Source organism: Oryctolagus cuniculus, chromosome 8 (assembly GCF_964237555.1).
Source record: "Oryctolagus cuniculus chromosome 8, mOryCun1.1, whole genome shotgun sequence".
In the NCBI taxonomy this organism is placed as follows: Eukaryota; Metazoa; Chordata; class Mammalia; order Lagomorpha; family Leporidae; genus Oryctolagus; species Oryctolagus cuniculus.
The window spans coordinates 80,288,233-80,308,830 of NC_091439.1; positions in this window are offsets into that span (position 1 = coordinate 80,288,233).

A 20,598-nucleotide genomic window follows, 5' to 3' on the forward strand; every position below is an offset into this window, starting at 1 on the left:
GACAGAGTTACAGAGATTCAGAGGCAGAGAGAGAGAGAGAGAAAGAGAGACAGAGATGTATTCCATCTGTTGGTTCACTCCCCACATTCCCCAAATGAACATAAAAGTCGGCGCTCGGTCGATACAAAGCCAGGAAAAAGAAGGTTCTTCCCGGTCTCCCATGTAGGTGTAGGGGCCAAAGTACTTCGGGCATCTTCCATTGCTTTTCCAGGCACATTAGCAGTGAGCTGGATTGGAAGTGGAGCAGCTGGGACTTGAACTGGCACCCATATAGGATGCTGGCACTGCAGGCTGGGGCTTTATCCGATATGCCACAGCCCGGGTCCCTGAGCTTACATTTATGCTTGCTGCAGTTTTCATGGCTACCCAAGGTGAGGAAAAGGGCCCAAGAGCAGAAGGCCAAAGAAAGATGTTGGCAGAGCATCCAGCTGCACACTCAAAGCTGCATGTGTTTCCTTGCTTTGTCTGGATCCCCACTACCCCACTCCCCACCACCTTGCTGGTAAGCCATTATTTCCCAATAGAGACTGACTTGTAATCAATAAAGGTTTTCACCATACAAACTGCATTTCATAATTAATTAATTGCATTATATTTGATTCTTACTATAAACTCTTGTTCTATTGGAGAAGTGCTTGTCATTTGGTGTAACTGGAGCATAAAACACTTGTTGGGGGATATTGACATCTTCATGTGCCATGTTAAGGACTTTGGATTTTGTTCTAAAAGCAGTCCAAGATGATCATTTGACAAATTTCAGGGAGGGCTGAAAGACAGCATAAGGTTTAAATTTAGAAAAAAGTCCTCTGGTGGCAGAGTGAAATATAGATTGGTATGTTGGGAAGTGCTGAGAGAATATGTAGGAGGCTATTAAAGTCATGAAGGCCCGAGGTAGGGTAGTAGGAATGCAAAGGAAGGATTGATTTAGTGAGATAGCAACATAGAATGATTTTACTTAGTGATGAAACTGGATATAGCCGTGTGTGTGAGTGTGTGTGTGTGTGTGTGTGTGTGTCTGTTAAGGTGGTGTCTAAATTAGTTTTGTCTTTATTAGGATCATTAACTTAGATAAAGACAGGAGGAGCTAAAATGGTAACAGTTGTATCTGGAGGTGAGACGTAGGAGGAAAGTTCACTCATGAATTTAAAGTATATTGGCTATGTAAGAGAAAATATTCAATAGGTAGGTCTAGTAATCTGAGAATTATATTACAGTTAAAATCTTATTTTTTTTTTGCTAGAATAAAACATACTCATACATGGCTAAAAATGTCAAATTTTCTCTAATGGCTTACAAAATCATAGTTGCTGTGTGGTAATTGTCAATTTATTGCCTTTCAGCTCCAAACCCACCCTGAATTGCCTGGTCATTGATAATGAACTTGGACCCTTTCAGCATTTCCCCTTTGTAGCAAGTATGTTATGGAGCTTTCACAGTAGAGGGCACTGGAAGGACGCTGAAAGAGGAAAGGGTCTCTTTTCAGTTCCTGTGTGCATTTCCCACCAGCTCATCGCTCACTGTGGATGGCTACTACAGGGCCCAGTGCTAAAGGTATGGTGTCATCTTCTAGCTCCAGGCTCCTGCAGTATGCATGGCTTTGCGGGCACCCAGTGGCCAACAACTTCCTTGGGTACCTCCTCTAGCAGCTTGCAGCAGGTTCCTAGGAGAGGCACCTCCTTATAGATGGATTCTCTGAATAGCTTGCAGTGGCACTTTGATGGTGGTTTTCTGTCCAGCTCCAGATGATAGATTACCAGAAAATTCTGCTGGCCCTGCACTGTCGTACCTTGTCTGTCACCCAGTGAGCCACTGCTGTCCCTCTCCCCAAAGGTCCGGATCTCAGCTCTGGAGCATGGGCTTTCCCAAGCACTTAAGCTCAGCTCCAAGGGCAGCAGTTGCATGTTGAACCTGTTATTTCTGTATTCTTCAGAGTGCTCTTGGGTTCTTAATAGCTAATAGAAATATCAGCACTTTATATTTAACTTTCTATGTTCAAATTCCAGGGGTGCTTTTCTTTCCTGATAGGGCTCTGACGGATACAGTCTTGTTTTCTCTTCAAGCTCAGTTCTACTCTTCAGAAATCATCACGTTTTACTGTTTTTCATTCATGTTGCCAGATAATTTACCATTTTTTTTTGACAGGCAGAGTTAGACAGTGAGAGAGAGAGACAGAGAGAAAGGTTTTCCTTCTGTTGGTTCACCCCCTAAATGGCCGCTACGGTTGGTGCACTGTGCTGATCTGAAGCCAGAAGCCAGGTGCTTCTCCTGGTCTCCCATGGGGTGCAGGGCCCAAGCACTTGGGCCATCCTCCGCTGCCTTCCCGGGCCACAGCAGAGAGCTGGACTGGAAGAGGGGCAACCGGGACAGAATCCGGCGCCCCAACCGGGACTAGAACCCCATGTGCCTGTGCCTCAGGTGGAAGATTAGCTTAGTGAGCCATGGCGCCGGCCCAGATAATTTACCATTAATGTAAGCATTATTTATGGACACTATTCTAAGATAAATGATGATTCGGTGTATTTTGACACTGCATGTCACTTTCATTCTTTTCTTCTTCTGCCAGCCCTCACTCTTCCCTTTGAGAGTTTTAAAAATTTTTGTTTGTTTTTAACGTATTTGAAAGGGAAACGGAGTGAGGGAGGGAAGAAGGGAGAGAGAAAGAGAGAGAGAAAGAATCTTCCAATAGCTGGCTTACTCCCCAAATGTCAACAATAGGTAGGATTGAGACTGGCTGAAGCCAGTAGCCAATGAACTCAATCTGGCTCTCCACATGGGTAGTAGAGACCCAACTACTTGAGCCATGATCTGCTGCCCCCCAGGATGAAAATAAGCAGGAAGCTAGAAGCAGAAACATAGCTGGCATTCAAATCCAGGCACCACAGTATGAGATGCTGACACCTCAAGCAACAACCCAGTCCCAGCACCAAACACCCTCCCATTCCTTTGATATAAAATTGCAACTTGAAACTACCTCCTAATCCCCATTTCTAGAAAATAATTTTTTTGGTCTACTGGCATTGTTAAGTGAGTACACTGTTATTCTCATCCTTTGCTCTAAGACCTTCTCTTTTCCCATAGGTATCAGCTCCACTTTATTTCTTAAAAATATTTTAATATGATAAAATTTACATCCAATCTACTGTCTAGAATTGATTGCATATCATGGATAACCAATAAATAACAATCGTAGTATCTCCACCATTTAAAGAAAAACAAGTATTACTCTTTGATTCAAGTAATACACTATGACTATAATTTCTTCTCTAAGTTTGCAAAGTCAATATCTAGTGTTATGCAAAAGAGAATAAATCTAGTATCAAATTAAATTCCTTTTTTATCACTTGCTCAAATTCATCCCATGTTTTTGTTTGGATCTAATTTAAGCAGCCTTTGTTTTTTATTTATCTTTGGTGAATGATGATTTCTCTCTCATTTTTTTGATTACTTGGATTATGTGCATTTATGATAGTCTTGAGTTTTCCCAAGCTCTCATTCATACTCTACATACTGTATTAACTTCCCTCCTAGTCCCTTTCCCCTTAGAGACCTCCAACTTAGAGAGTCTCCATTCTCCTTTCCAGTTTAAGCTTTTTGTTGTCTATACTTGCTGAACAGCTTGGAAATACACTGAACTGCTTTTTTTCCCAAACGGTTCAGTTTCTGCTTTTGTAATGATTTACTACCTTGTTTTGTTGAACATGTCCTCACACAACTTCCTAAAAAATGACTTGGGGTATGTAAATTTTTAGAGTTCTAACATGTTTGAAAATGTCCCTAATTTGCCCTCATATTTTAGTATTTGGCTTGGGAGAGTATCCTAGGTTAAAATTTTTTTTTCATTCTGGACTTAAGACATTAAACCATTATGTTCTGATCCCCAGTGTTGCTCATGAGAAAGGTCTTCCTTTTGCCATTGGTTCACCCTCCAATGGCTGCCACAGCTGGTGTGCTGCGGCCGGCGCACCGCGCTGATCTGAAGGCAGGAGCCAGGTGCTTCTCCTGGTCTCCCATGGGGTGCAGGGCCATCCTCCACTGCCTTCCCGGGCCACAGCAGAGAGCTGGACTGGAAGAGGAGCAACCGGGACAGAATCCGGCGCCCCGACCGGGACTAGAACCCAGTGTGCCAGCGCTGCTAGATGGAGGATTAGCCTATTGAGCCGTGGCGCCGGCCACACTATAAACTTTTAGGTTTCTTTTTATTCTTGGTCTCTTGATCACTGATAATGATGTAACTCTGATGAAGCAGAGGGGATGTGATATTAGTGGGTGATATTAGGTATTTTTGTACTCATTCTTGCAACTCAGTTGGCCCTTTTATTCAAACTGCTTCATCAGTAATCTTCATCTTTTTTCTGTTTTCGGTAACTTGAAGTATCTCATGTGAATTGGTCCCTGTACAGGTTATTCTGCATTTGTCTCTTCAGACCCACTGTTTTTCATCCTGTGGCAGTCCTATGGCCCAGGAGGATGGTCTCTGTGTACTACAGCAGAAAGCCTTGTCTTCTGGCTTCCGGGTGGGTTTGGCTTATGAAAAGCATCTGCTGGAGGGTGGGAGGAAGGTGAAGGCGGTGGGTTTATTCTTACTGGAAACTCCCTATAGAGAAGTAGATGGGTAGTGGCTGAATCTCTCCCCATAGGATCACAGTTCCTGTTAGGCTTAGCAAGTCCTGCTTGTTTGTAGGCTGTTTCCTTCTCTTGCCCTTCAAACCGAGGAGTAACAATGCTTTCCATTGTTGCTGGTTCCAGGGGTCTCATTATTCCTTGTCGGATTCCTCTCAGGCTTGATTAAATTTTTGTAGTCATCTATTCATTAAGTTCTTTTCAACTCCATTTTTGGGGTATGCTATTTAGTGTCTAAGAAGAACCTGATATAGTTCCTTGTGTTATTATCTTCTTGATAAATAAATATATACACTAAGAGAAGAAATAAATCCTTCCACTTAATCTCCTAGTATGGCTGGTATCTGAAAACACAGGTGAATTGGAATCAGAATATAGACGGTTAAGAATACGATAACCCAAGATTATGTGTAGGAGTGCAAGGTGCATTATCACCTATCTTGTCAATGTCTATATTAATAATTTCTTTGTCATAATTCAATCAACTCAGTGTCAGTAAATATAGAGAGTTTGGCTCAAATAAAGAAGTATGATAATTTTTAAAAATCAATTTATTGTCCTTGAATAAGACTAGGTAATTAGGTATTTGATGGGTAGGCATTGTGGTGCAGTGGATTAACTACCACTTTGGACCCTGCTTCCCATATTGGAGTGCCTGGGTTTATATCTGCCTCTGCTTACTATCCAGCTTCCTGCTTATATGTCTCAGAGGCAGCAGATGATGGCCCAGGTCCTTGGGTTCCTGCCTTACATGTTGGTGACCCAGATTGAATTCCTGGATCCTGGCTTCAGCCTGGCCCAGCAACAGCTATTGTGAGCGTTTGTGGAGTGAACCAGTGGATGGAAGAATTCTCTCTGTTTTTCCCTTCCTCTCTGTCACTCTGCTTTTCAAATAAATAAATAAAACTTATTAGCACCACGCTCTAACCAACTAAGTTAACCAGCCACTAAATAAATAAATATCAAATTAAAATAAATAATAAATAAAAATTGTAACCTTTATTAAAAATAAGTTATTGAGAATATGTTTCATTCATAAATAAAGGAGTTCCATTTTTGGAATATTTAGGTTTATTGTCTAAGGATTCATGAGCTTTTGAAGTTTGTTACCATACATAGAGTATAAAGTAATTTTATTTATACTGAAAATTTTAATTTTTGGGAAAAGTGCAGGAGATTGTAAAGTCTTGATGACAAGGATAGTGCAGGGTTCATTTTACTGGAAAGTCTAGCAACAATCACGTTGACTTGAAGGATACATAAGGCAGTTGCCTTTATTCTAAAGTTTTATCCTTGCTACTCTTGCCTTGACATCAGTTTTGTATTCTAACTCTCAAAATCCTTTTTATTTGAGTCATTACCTGGATTGAACAGTGATGTTGAAGAGTTGGGAAGGACAATAAACAGAGCATGATATGGTACCTGGCTACTTTTTTAAATCCATCAATCAGGGTTAATATGGATCATACATGCTTAACATAAAACTGCTCCTTTCTTCACAGACATTAAGAGAACTGTGGTGCTTTAGACCAAGACCATTTTACCTCTTGGGTTCTAATCTTTTGTAAGGAAACCCTAGAAATCAATTTTTCTCTACTCACCAACACTCGTAGCCACTTAACATCTTCCTGGGACTATGTTATTCCATTTATTCCTATTTGTGTTGGTCACCAAAAATATTCCCCAGGACAATCTGATCACCTTTCCTCTTTCTCTGTCTAATGCCTATTGAGTGCCATCTACCCATTGTTTCCAATTTTCTCACTCTTCAACTCCTAAAATTTTCTATGATTCCTTCTGGAATTCCAATACCATTGGAAGTAAAACCTCCTATATCTCTAATTTATTCTTTGAATATTCCTTTCACTTCCCTGCTCTGAAAGAAATCTAGATGTCTTTTGAGCTTTTTACTTCCCTGCTGTGGTCTCAGTATGTGCCTCAAAGGGTTAAGTGCTGAAAACTTGAGCCCTAATGTGGTGGTACTGAGTTGGTGGATCCTTTAAGAGGTAGAGTTTAATGGAAGATGGTTAGGCCATTGGAGACATCTTACTCAATGGGGATTAATGGAGCTTTCTTGTGACCTCAGTTTACTCTCATGAGAGTGAATTGTTATAAAAGAGCAAGCCTGTGCAGAAGCAATGTAAAGATATGTGGCAGGCCAATTAGTGGCTGCTTTACAAAGTGATCTGCCTTCAAGGAGACCCAACATGTCAGTCCACCACAAATGGCATTGGTTTTCAATGTGGAAAGCCAGGGCTTCAGATGGACACAGAAGGCAACTTTTAAAGAGCCCGGATCACTCTGCCAGCCAAGAGCTGGGTCACTGGAACTGGAACTGCCTTGGGGGTTGGAGGATTCCTGGGTCAGAGCTGCAGACCTTGTTGGCCCTGAGCTAAAAAGCCTTTAGCGCTGCCCAGTTTCCAAAGTAACCACTGCTACTGAGGGGACAACCAAGTAGGGTCAGCAACATTGTAGTCAGAACTAAAAATTTCCTGTTAGAGATGCTACCTGCCTTTACCTGGCCAACTCTCCTCCCAGGCCAGCTAGGTAATGGAAGTCAACATGGTGCTATCCCTTAGGAGGTTCATACCTCCCTTGTGATGTCTCTTCCAGTACCCCATGTGAAAAGATAGGTCTGCACTCATATCTGGCCAGGCCTTAGCCCACCTGACTGTTCTCAGATCCCCCCTGTCATTTTCTGTCTGCCTCTCAATGGGAAAACTTGCTCATGGTTTAGACAGCACCTTTCTTAGGTCCTCTACTAATGATTCTGTCATTAGTTTAAATGTTTTTTAGATTCATTTTCCCCAGACTTGAAACAGTGAAATTCTAGGTGGCCATGCACATGAAACCTTGGATGGAAGCAGTTTCTGCAAGATGGCACTGCTTCCCCCTTCATAAGTCACCTCCTGCTGGAAGTCTGTCTTAACTTTTGTTCCAACAATGCCCCTTTTCAGCATGAAGCAGCCAGAGCGATCATTGCCCAGTTCCCCTAACAAAAGTTAGAGTCCATTCTTGTTGAGGAGGGAATGTGAGGGGTCAAATGGGTTAGTAGGCAGTCTGGAAATTGAGGGTGGAAAATGTTCACCCTCAACAAAGTTATCTTTAGCAAGATCAAAAGTGTCCTTCTCCCTCCTTAGTAATCTCTGAATTTACTATGAGAATAGCAAGGGAGTGGTGATTCCTTCTGACCTCACAGTTTATTGTGAAAACAAATTACCTACCCCACCCTTCTAGATGATTTTTTTGTTTTATCATGAGCAAGTCAGACAGGATAAAGAATTGTAAATGTTTGTCCCCACTTTAATGGTTGACAGTTTTGCCCCTAATATTGTACTTTTTATTTATTTTTTCCCAATATTGTGTTTAAAAACATCACTCCCTACCAGCCCCTTTGAGTTTTTCCTCTCTTGGAAGGCCCCCTCCGTGCTGCTCTGGCTGGAGGCCTTTGACTAATAAATCTTGCTTTTTAAATCTCAAAAAAAAAAAAAAAAAAAAACCCACAAAAAACCAAAAAACCTGGTCCCTTCTTCCTGCTTCCTTCCTGTCTCATCATATGAGATGCACATTCCCACCACGAAGCCATCTGCCATGGTGCAATGCAGCTGGAAGCCCTCACCAGAGGCTCAAATGATGGGACTAGCTGTTCATGGACTTACAGCCTCCAAACTATGAGTTACACAAACTTCCATTTTTAAAATACACGATCTAGCCTCAGGTATTTTTTACGGCAACAGAAAATGGGCCCAGGTTGCTCCCCATATACCAAAGCACATGCATGCCATAGGGTCTTTGTTCTTGCCCTAAGCTCATCCTGGCTGCCAGGGTGACTGTAGCACAGAGATGGCTATGAAAGGGTATTTGGAGGGGGCCAAAGCTGTGGTTCAGTGGGTTAAGCCTGCGTCTGCAGTGCCAGCATCCAGTATGGGTGCTGGTCTGAGTCCCAGATGCTTTGCTTTATATCCAGCTCCCTTCTACAAAAAAGCAGCAGAGGATAGCCCAGGTCCTTGGGCCCCTGCACCCACATAGGAAGACCTGGAAGAAGCTCTGGAATCCCGACTTCAGCCTGACCCAGCCACAGCAGTTGTGTTCATTTGGGGAGTGAACCAGCAGATGGAAGATCTCTTTCTCTGTCCTTTCTCTTGCTCTTTGTAACTCTGGCTTTGAAATAAATAAATACATCATAAGGAAAAGAAAGTGCGTTTGGAGAGGTGATCATGTGTCCAGATGATGCTAGCCTTTATGGATCAAGCAATAGATATTGGATTCTGTGCTGAGTTGTGGGAAGCCATGGTGGGGTTTTAGGCACAGGAACGAAATGATCTGATCCACGTTTTCTTTTTTTGACGGGCAGAGTTAGACAGTGAGAGAGAGAGACAGAGAGAAAGGTCTTCCTTTTTCTGTTGGTTCACTCCCCAAGTGGCCGCTACAGCTGGCGTGTTGAGGCCAGCGTGCTGATGCGCTGATCTGAAGCCAGGAGCCAGGTGCTTTCTCCTGGTCTCCCATGCGGGTGCAGGGCCCAAGGACCTGGGCCATCCTCCACTGCGCTCCCAGGCCACAGCAGAGAGCTGGACTGGAAGAGGAGCAACCAGGACAGAATCCGCCACCCCAACCAGGACTAGAACCTGGAGTGCCGGTGCCGCAGGCGGAGGATTAGCCTGGTGAGCCACTGCGCCGGGCCTGATCCACGTTTTCAAAAGCCTCCTGGCAGCTTAGTGGAGAAGAGCGTGAAAGGAAGAGGATGCAAACCTGGAAACAAGGAGACAGAGACTTGGCACTTGTCCATGCTAAGTGTTTCATCCCACCCATAGCTTCCAGCTGCAAATCTGAAGGGTTGTAGGTCAAGAGAGGTGAATGAAGCTAGCAGAAGTAGTCAGTGCCAGGAGAAGGAGGAAAAATGCAGGTAGAAACCATAGAAAAGTGCAGGAGAACGTAGCAGCAGGGTTAGTTTAATGGCTGCTACCACATTTTGTTGCTAATAAATGTAAAGGTCCAGCACAAATAAAACCTTTGGAAGTGGACATTTCTTCTGAAATAATGGGAAAAGGGAGAGGGTCCAGTGCTGTGGAGCGGAAAAAGACTGCAGACTCAAGAATGAGCCAGGCATGTTAGAAGGAGGCAAAAATGAGGGTGAAAAGGGTTAGGAGCCTGGAGGCTTGTGATGAACACATTTTTGTCACCTGAATCTGATTTTCTGTACAACAGATTAACCCTTGGTATCATCAAACACTGAGCACAGATGTGCAGACTGCAGAAGACATTTCATGCTCATTACTGATTCTTCCCCAACATGCAAGAATAAACAATGGAATCAATGTTCTCAACCTTGACTCTGTTCGATCAAGATTCCCCAGGTTCAGTTTTCTCTGAAGACACAAAGAGCCCAGGTGGTTTTTGTGAAGATGAAGAGATCCAAAAGCATCTTTTGATGAAGTTGTGAGCGTGATATTTCAGTGCATATTTCATCCTGACGTGCTTCTGCCCTGTGGCTGTACTTCCTGGGAAGGGACTGCTGTTCTTGTCGTGATTAATCAGTGACTTACTCACCCTGTAATTGGAAATGCACTGCAAGTCTGAGAATGACGATGCAGCTTCAAAGCTCTTTGTTTATGGAAAGTGTTTGTCATAATTTAAAATATCTATTTGTTTTCATATAAACCTCTGAAGTAGCTTATTGTCATTGCCATTTTGAAGATGAGAATGTGGAGCTTGGATAACTCCTACAATGTCATATCAGAAGTTACTGTTCAGAACGAGAGATCAAAATCCTTGTCTCACTAGACTGTTGCCCTTCAAATCACCTAATTATGATGACAACTGCAATAATTGGGATGTTAGGAAGAGAGATAGGAGTGGAAGTTTGGGCTGCAGTTAAGTCACTGCTGTGGATGCCTGTGTCCTATATTCCAATGCCTGACTTAAGTTTTGTCTACTTCACTTGCAATCCAGAGTTCTGCTAATGTGAATCCTGGGAGGCAACAGATGATGGCCCAAGTGCTTGGGTCCCTGCTACTCATGTGGAAAACCTGGGTGGAGATCTGGGCTCCTTGCTTTGTCCTGGGTTAATGCTTGCTGTTGTGGTCATCTGGGGAGTAAACCAGTGGATGGAAGATCTCTGTCTCTCAGTCTCTTTCTCTCTGCATTTTAAGTAAATAAATAAATAAACAAAAAATTAAAAAATAGAAATGAAATATGCATAGAACTCCATTGATGCAAAAAGCAGGAAGACAGAAGGGGTCATTATTAATGCACATAGTCTGTTTCATTCTCGAAGCCACTAAGGACAAGTAAAATGAAGATGTATAGTTGCTTTTTTCATCATTATTTATGCTGTGTCTGTTACGTGAATACTGTCTTTGCTGTTAGGTTTGTCAGATTATTCCGTCTTGGGTCTTAGTATTGATAAGAAACCACCAGAGCAGGGCTTATATTCCTGAGCAGCTTAGTGTTTCAAATCAAGAAATAGCCTCAGACAACAAGTAGCAAGTGAATAATTACCCAGGCAAAATAAGGTCAAAATACAGTAGAGATTTTAACAATCTCCTTTCCTTTTTAGAATCTTATGAGATCTGTTTCTCTATTGAGAGAGAAGGACATCAAGGGTGAGAACAAGACAGGCTAGTTTATCATTTTACTTGATTTCCTGATGCACTGGATAACAAAGGGAGGTCTTTGCATATTAGCTGTGTGAATTATAGATGAAGATGGAAGTGGGGTCAGAAGAAAATCTCAAGCTTTGTGATCCAGAAAAACAAATAATTTTACTTGGATCTGATGTGGAGGATTCATTTAAAAATTTGTTTTCTTGATCTTTTTTCCAAAATTTTTGAGATAACATTTATTTTTAAGATTTATTTTATTTATTTGAAAGACAGAGTTACAGAGAGAGGTAGAGAGAGAGAGAGAGAGAGAGAGAGAGAGGTGTTCCATCCGATGGTTTACTCCCCAGATGGCCGCAACGGCTGGAGCTGAGGCGATCTGAAGCCAGGAGCCAGGAGCTTCTTCCGGGTCTCCCATGTGGGTGCAGGGGCCCAAGGACTTGGGCCATCTTCTACTGCTTTCCCAGGCCATAGCAGAGAGCTGGATTGGAAGTGGAGCAGCCGGGACTAGAAACGGTGCCCGTATAGGATGCCGGTACTTCAGGCCAGGGCTTTAACCCACTGCACCATAGCGCCAGCCCCAAGAGATAACATTTTAAAATTTACATTATAGTCATTCTTAATGACTCTACTAAATAAAGTTTAGTTCAATAAATAAAAAGACAATAGTACTGCAATGCAGAGGATTTAAAAGGAACAACCTGGTACCATTCCAATTGCTGTATCCAGAAGTGAAAGAAGTAAACAAAGGCCAGAGTGGTGAGCCTTATTACAAGACAAATTGAAAAGATGATTTCTGAGAGTTAGAAGTCACATCGCTTGTAGACACACATGACACAATTTACCTGTAGCAGAGTTTCCTTTTATCACCAGGTGTGGGAGTGTTGTGAAATATTTTCCACCTCAGTACATAAGAGCTAAGACCAATTACAGTTAGGGGAAAGAAAAAAAAAATGACCTGAATGAAAGATCTCCGCGAGTGAGATCCCAGTGGAAAGAACAGGTCATCAAAGAAGGAGGTACCTTTCTCTGAAGGGAGGAGAGAACTTCCACTTTGACTATGACCTTGTCTAAAAAAGATCAGAGTCAGTGAACTCAAAAGGCTTCCATAGCCTTGGCCAACTCATGACAAGAGCCTAGGGTGATTACTGACATCATAAACAAGAGTGTCACTGTGCACTTACTCCTCATGTAGGATCTCTGTCCTTAATGTGCTGTACATTGTGATTTAATGCTATAACTAGTACTCAAACAGTATTGTTCACTTTGTGTTTCTATGTGGGTGCAAACTGTTGAAATCTTTACTTAATATATGCTAAACTGATCTTCTGTATATAAAGAGAATTGAAAATGATTCTTTCTTTTTTTTTTTTTTTTTGACAGGCAGAGTGGACAGTGAGAGAGAGAGACAGAGGTAAAGGTCTTTCTTTTGCCGTTGGTTCACCCTCCAATGGCCGCTGCGGCTGGCGCGCTGCGGCTGATCCGAAGGCAGGAACCAGGTGCTTATCCTGGTCTCCCATGGGATGCAGGGCCTAAGCACTTGGGCCATCTTCCACTGCACTCCCGGGCCATAGCAGAGAGCTGGCCTGGAAGGGGGGCAACTGGGACAGAATCCGGTGCCCCGACCGGGACTAGAACCCGGTGTGCCGGTGCTGCTAGGTGGAGGATTAGCCTATTGAGTCACGGCGCCGGCCCAAAAATGATTCTTGATGTGAATGGAAGGGGAGAGGGAGCGGGAAAGGGGAGGGTTGCTGGTGGGAGGGAAGTTATGGGGAGTGGGGAGCCATTGTAATCCATAAGCTGCACTTTGGAAATTTATATTCATTAAATAAAAGTTAAAAACAAACAAACAAAAAAAGAGTGAATGCATCAGGAAGGCAGAAGAAGCCTGGAGAATTCCATGGCAAGTCAAGATGGTGCAAGGGAGGTTGCCTTGGCTGTGCCTCTCTCCTTGAAGAGAAAGTCATCTATGAGAGACTGTTCAAATATAGCGGTTTGCTTGTACTGAATTCTTCCTGCACCTCTGGAAAATCAATAACAATACTTTTGAGGATGGAGAGAACACTGGCTGGACTAGGCCCCCTCCTTTTCTTCCCATGGAAACTTCTATCACTCACATGACTGCACTTAATATTACAGTTGTCTATGTTCTTATCTGTATTCCTTCACAGATATAGGCTCTTTAGGGGCAAGGATCTTGCCTGGCTTGTAAGGATAGTATCTGCAATGTCTACCACAGTGTACTTGGCGTTAGCACACTCAATAGTATTCATTGTCCAAAGGAATGAATGGCACATCAAAGAAAGAGTATATATAGGTGGAAGAAAAATTTTTGTTTTGCTAATATAATCCTATTTGTACTCTATTAAGAGGTGTGTAACATATAATTAATATAAGTAAGTTCTGGACCTGGACTACTTAGGTTCCATATTTAGTTCTGTCATCTCCAAGCTGTGTCATCACAATGTTCCTTGGCATTATTTGTCAATGGGGACAATGTTAATCATTTATATTGGTTAATGATTGCACGAATAGTTTCTAAATAAGAATTGTTGTAATGGGGTAAGGTTTATATTTTACTTCCTAGTGAGAAGTCAGTTAGAAGAGAGATAGCCCAGGGCTATATGGAAGGACTGCTATGTAGCCAGACTCTTCCCAGCTTTCCTTTCAGATAGCCTGGGAGTGTGCCTTTTGCCATAGTTGCTTGTGGATTCCAGGGGCTGCACCTGTTGTATCTAGAATTTGTCTCCTTTCAAGGAGATTTCTCAGAAGTCTCAGCCAGAAACATTCATTTCTTTCTCATGGGCTAGTGTGAGTGTGTGTGTGTGTGTGTGTGTATGTGTATGTGTGAATGCCACATCTGAATAGGAGGCTGGGAAATGTGTTTTCTTCCTTTAGTTAGGCATATTACTAGTTCCACGATAATAAAGGGTTGTTTTGGCAAGGAAGAAGCAGAGATTAGATATTTAGATAGGCAATGAACAATATTGGAGCAGGTGAAGACACACAATGGGAACGCAACAAATGTGGCTGTATTAACATTTAAATTAAGCTTATAATTGAAATTGGGGATATTTATGAATATATAGAAGTGGTGACTATGCACACTTGAACATTACATCTACAACCTACACCTGTTGGGTGGCTTCCTGTTCATGGATCATGGTTAGTGCCAATATGGTATTAACCATGGACCTGGATCTTTATATGCATTCACTTATGTAACCCTTAAACACAACTGTGGGTTATAAGTGTGGTTGTTATTTTCACTTTATGGATAAGAAAATTGAGACTCAAGTTGGGTGTTTACAATCCACAACTGTCAGTAGTAGAGCTAAGTAAGATTTGAACTCTTTTCAGAGTGTGTGTTTTCTTTTAAGATTTATTTATTTATTTATTTATTTAAAAGAGTTAGAGGAAGAGAGAGAGAGAGAGAGAGAGAGAGAGAGATGGATTTTTCCATCTACCAGTCCATTGCCCAAGTGACCACAACAGCCAGGACTGAGTCAGGCTGAAGCCAGGAGCCAGGAACTCCATCTGTGTCTCCCATGTGGGTGGCAGAGGCCTAAACACTTAGGCTATTTTCTCCTGATTTTCCCAGGCCATTAGCAGGGAGCTGAAATGAAAGTGGAGCAACTGGGACATGAACCGGCACCCAAATGAGATGCTGGTGTTGCCGGCAGTGCCTTTACCCACTGCACAACCCTAGCCCCAAGACTGTATGGTGCTAATCACCCATGTAAGTGAGAGAATGTCTTTGGATGAAAGTAAATCAAGAAAAAAATTTTACTTCTTCTAAAAATTTCCCAGTTCACTGAAAGGAATGTTATGTTAACCATGGAATCTTACAAATTCATTTAAACTTGTTGTGTCTCTATGACACCATGCTCAAAATAAGAGAAATAAATAGCAGATGGTGGAATCTGTAAGAATATAAACCCAATAAGGGAAAGGACTGCCATTTTCCTGGCTGCAGGAAGTGCCTAATTTAGTGTCTCAAATATTATGAGAGTACTTGGCAAAACACATTTGTTAGTGAAGCCTAGAGTTTGACATTCATGGCTCTGGAGCCTTACCGTGTAAATATGTTGCAATTTAAGAACTTCCTTTACAGATGGAACTAGAATTCCCTTCATTAGTTAAAATGAGAATTTGCTCTTTATAAAAACATTTAAAGCCAAATGATAACCAAACAGCTTGTAATTATCCAAAAAAGGCACATATAATCAGATTGCATGTGTCTGTGTATGCATGCATTTATATGTGTTAAGCATTCATGCTTATAAAAGAAAAAAAAAGCTTGATCATTTTAGAACATCTGTTAGGAGATGTGAACATTACCCAGGCACCCTTCAAGGAAGACACAGATGGTAGATGCGACTGATTATGAAGAAGTACATGTTAGCTACACAAGGTCAGGCAAAACAAAGCTTTGAGCCATTTCAGTGTTAGGATGAAGGCAATTCAAATGCAAATGTGAGAGGGAAGGAGGCGGTGGTAATTACTGTGGCTGGACTAGCCAGTGACCAAATAATTATCAGTATTAACCCTGTCTGCAAAGGCAGGGGGAGGGCGGCAGTTATCTCCTATTAGCTTTCTCTGGCTAACCTACAGTGAATTAGCAGCAAGGTGGGTGGCACCTGCCTGTGCTTCTGATTGGCTGCTTTTCCTGTTCCAGGAAAGGAGAAGGAGGGAAGGGGAATCAGCAGGTGAGTTCATAATTCTATAAACTGGAGACTGAATGATAATGCTACCGTAATTAACCCCAGGAGGTTGCCTTTTCTCTTTGTCCTCTCTCTTGTGTTTTGGGAGTTAATGTAAAAAATGTTGACCCTTCACTCTGCCCTCAAAGAAGCCCTTCTGCCAGGGCTGGTGGCTACAGCTTTCAACTACACACATTCAGGCATCGGTAAGTATTTTGCTGACTAGTTGGCTTCCTTTCCTGTGGGCTTCATTGTGGTGGTGGTTACTCTTTTCTTCATGTTTGGATGAACTTTCGTAAGAGTTACAGTGAAGGCTTCTCAAGCCCTCTGTGGTACATGATAGTTGGTTCATCAATTGTAGTTATTTTAGGGTGGTCAGGGGATCATTAGCCGCAAGTGGGTGAGCAGAACTCCTTTTGAAACAAAGCGCTGTAAAGAATCTCATCTCATACTATTAATGTTGTTACTATTGAAATTAATAGATCAACAGTCCTAGCTGGACAGAATCATGGAAGTATAGGAAATCAACTGTCGTTTGATTTCAGTAGAGGAGGGAAACTTTTTCATCTTTTTATCTTGTCATTGCTTTGTAGTTTCTGAGAATGTGTAATTTTCAGGGAGGCATGTGTTTCCCTAAGGCCAGCTGAGATGAATGGGGAAAAGAGGACAGTGATGCTTATTTACCTCTTCCTTAGTAGAGGTTTTACTTGGTGAGTTTTGTTAAAACTTTGCAAAAGATAGTCTTTGGTATTTGGAAGTTTAACATCTACTTTTCAAACTTTTTAATAAAAATTTATTTTTTGGGCAAGATTGAATATAGTTCCATGATAACAGAATAAAACATTAAATCAAGTAGTAAGATCTAATTTTCTGATTATTAAAAACAAATAGCTATGAATGTATTTTTGGGTGTTCCAATTCTTCAAACTAGCCATGTAGCATTAATTTGTATGATACTGATGAGCAATTTGTCATAGTTCAGGCTGCAAGAAATTCTTCTAACCAGCTCTTTAATCATTGATAGAGTAAATAGATGGACAAAATAAGATTGCAGAAAGAATGTTTCACAAATAATGAGAATATACTGGTTCTTTTTGTTTTTAATTGACAAAATAATTGTACCTGTTTATGGGATACCGTGTGATGTTTCAGTACGTGTTTGCATTATGTAATGATCCATGCAGACTGTTTAACATATCCATCACCTCATGGCATTTATCATTTCTTTGTGGTGAGAACATTCAACATCTTCTCGACTACACAGTAGTGTGACTATATTACACTATTTTGAACTATTCACTCATTCTCTACTCAGAAATATTTTGGAAGCAAATTTGCTTTCAAACAACCATTTGGTCACAAGGTTTTCCACTTTAACTGTTGGCACTTCATTACACAAGTACACATTGAAAATCTACCTTTGCTCCAGGAACTTTGCTAAGCAATGGAGATACCAAAATGAATCAGGGAGTTTGCTGCCTTCAGACAGATCAAAGTCTAGTAACATGACAGAATGGGAGTAAATAAGTCATTATAAGAGTAGTTAATGTTCCATGCATATATAAACAAAATATTGTACTTATATAAAATGATATAAAAACACTTAACTTTCAGGACTAATAAGATAACAAATTTAGGAAAAACACCATAAGTACCTAGCAACCTGCATGGTAAATAGTTGACTTAGGTATCTTGCTTTCCCCCTTTAAATGCTACTTACTAGAAGCTTCCAAGAACTGCTTTTGTATGTTAATGAACTCTTAATTGAATCTTCATTTATTTGTTTCTCAATTATTATTTATGTCCTTACATAAACACATAATTTTATGAACCTTCCAAATATCTTTCATTATAGAAACCTGGGTAGGAGGTCTGGATGTCAGATGATTTGGATTCTTAGCCTGAATCGGATCTGTTATTCTGATGCAGACCGGATTTAAACCCACACAAAGTTTTTCACAATTTGTTCTTCATAGTATTTTTTTCCCAAGAAATAGAAATAATAATATATATCCAATCCAGCTTTTATGGGGGGTATTTGAAGGATAAATTAAATAATGTATGCAAAAGTGATTTAAAAAGACCAGCATAAAAGTTCAATAATAACACTTTACAAAATCCTTAAATAAATGTGAATTGTTTTTAATTTTTAATACCTTTATACTTTTCAATAAAGTGTTATTGGGATAGAAATCTCTGGGTGAAAATGCATGTGTCCAAAAGTTTTGGATGATTTCCATATGTGTGAAAAATACTCAGTTGCAAACCTAGTTTAGGATTCTTCTTTTTCATGTGTTTGTTGTAGATGGTTATGCTGTGTGGTAGAACTGAAACAGTGGTTTTCATACTTATTTCATTAAATCTCAGAACTCTTTATGTTGTTGATCAAAATTCATATGTCGCCAGCGCCGCGGCTCACTAGGCTAATCCTCTGCCTTGCGGTGCCGGCACACCAGGTTCTAGTTCCGGTCGGGGCGCCAGATTCTGTCCTGGTTGCCCCTCTTCCAGGCCAGCTCTCTGCTGTGGCCCGGGAGTGCAGTGGAGGATGGCCCAAGTGCTTGGGCCCTGCACCCCATGGGAGACCAGGATAAGTACCTGGCTCCTGCCTTCGGATCAGCGCGGTACGCCAGCCGCAGCGCGCTGGCTGTGGCGGCCATTGGAGGGTGAACCAATGGGAAAGGAAGACCTTTCTCTCTGTCTCTCTCTGTCTCACTGTCCACTCTGCCTGTCAAAAAAATAAAAAAAAAATCATATGTCAGTTCTATGGTAGTCAGCATATTGAATATCACTTAACAATTGTTCGCAATTAGGCCTATGTCTTAAAGAATTATGTCAATTATTTACATTGTACTTAAGGGCTAATTTCTAATTTGTAATCTCACATAATAATAGTGAGTGATAAAGTCCACAGTTACAATGATGGGAGCTCTCCTGTTGTTAAACATTTTCATGGACTTTTGCTGGTTGCCCTGCATCACTTGGTTTTGTGAGCAGCTGATGTTTTCTTTCTACTTAGTAATGATTATTTTGTTCTTCATTGCTGTCATATGTGAGTCTGTGAGTCACATGCAGCTGTTTGTGTAGCTGTGAGTTAGGCCATATGAGTATTGAACTTACTAGTGCATTTTAGGATTGTCAGTGGTAGTTACATTTATGGAAGTTATGATCATCCAGCTTTACACTTGAGAGCATAGGAGTAGCTCATGTGAACAGTCTTTTTAGTATGATACGCATAGTATTTCACTTGTGATATTAAGATATAGAAAACATGTCACATGACCATTATTACATGATGGTAGTACTTTTTAGAAGTTGCTTGAAAGTTTATAGTGTCAAAAGTAAAATGATCTCATAAGCTTATGTATTGCTTTAATTTCATTGCTGTGAGAGGTTTTAATATCACAGGAAAAGAAAATGTGTTTCAACGAAGTGACAATCAAATAGGTATAAACTGACATCATTTTTCTGAAAGGTATTTAGTCATAAGTTCTAGGTGCTTAATATAGCATTATTTTGTGGTGGTGTAAAAGAGAAGCTGTATGGGAAGCCAAGACACTGTGGCAAAAAATCATCTGCATGAAGGATCTCAGTGAGTGAGACCCCAGTGGAAAGCAAGGGCCATCAAAGAAGGATTTTCTTTTCTCTGAAGGGAGGAGAGAATTTACACTTTGCTTATTTCCCTGTCTAAATACTGACAGAGTTTGTGGACTCAAAAGGCTTCCATAGCCTCAGTGGCTCATGACAAGAGCTTTGGGTGATCACTTACATCATAAATGTCAACTGTTAAAATCAACAACAGGAGTCACTGTACACTTACTCCCCATGTAGGACCTTTGTTCTTAATGAATTATGCTATGAGAATTAGCGGTAAAACTTGTCTTCAAACAGTACTTTATGTGTCTGTGTGGATGCAAATTGTTGAAATCTTTACTTAGTATAAAGTTGATCTTCTATATATAAAGATAATTAAAAATGAATCTTAATGAAGAATGGGATGGGAGAGGGAGAAGGAGGTGGGACATGAGTGAGGGTGGGAGGGTGGGTATGGGGGTGCAGAATGGCTATATTCCTAAAGCTTTTCCTATGAAACTTGTATTAATTAAATCAAAGCTTTTTTTTTTTTTAAAAAGAGAAGCTATGAGAAAAGACCTCAATAATTCAAATGCTATATGTTTTATTATTTACCTCTGAGAGCTCTTGTAATTTGGACATAAAATATTAGAATAAAGCAAGGTTATGTGAGAATGTAATGTATACCTGTTAGCACTTTTCATATTATGTTAAAGAAAAAATCTTTATTTTGCTTATGATTTTTAAAAAGATTTATTTATTTATTTGAAAGGCAGAGTTACAGAGAGGCAGAGGCAGAGTAAGAGAGAGGTCTTCCATCTGCTGGTTTACTCTCCAGATGGCCACAACGGCTGGAGCTGAGCCAATCCGAAGCCTAGGAGCCAGGAACTTCTTCCAGGTCTCCCACATGGGCGCAGGGGTTCAAGGTCTTGGGCCATCTTCCACAGCTTTCCCAGGCCATAGCAGAGAACTTGATCAGAATTGGAGCAGCTGGGACTCGAACTGGCACCCATATGGGATAGTGGCACTGCAGGTGGTGGCTTTACCCCCTGTACCACAGCGCCAGCCCCTTGCTTATGATCTTAAAATGGTAATTATGAATGATT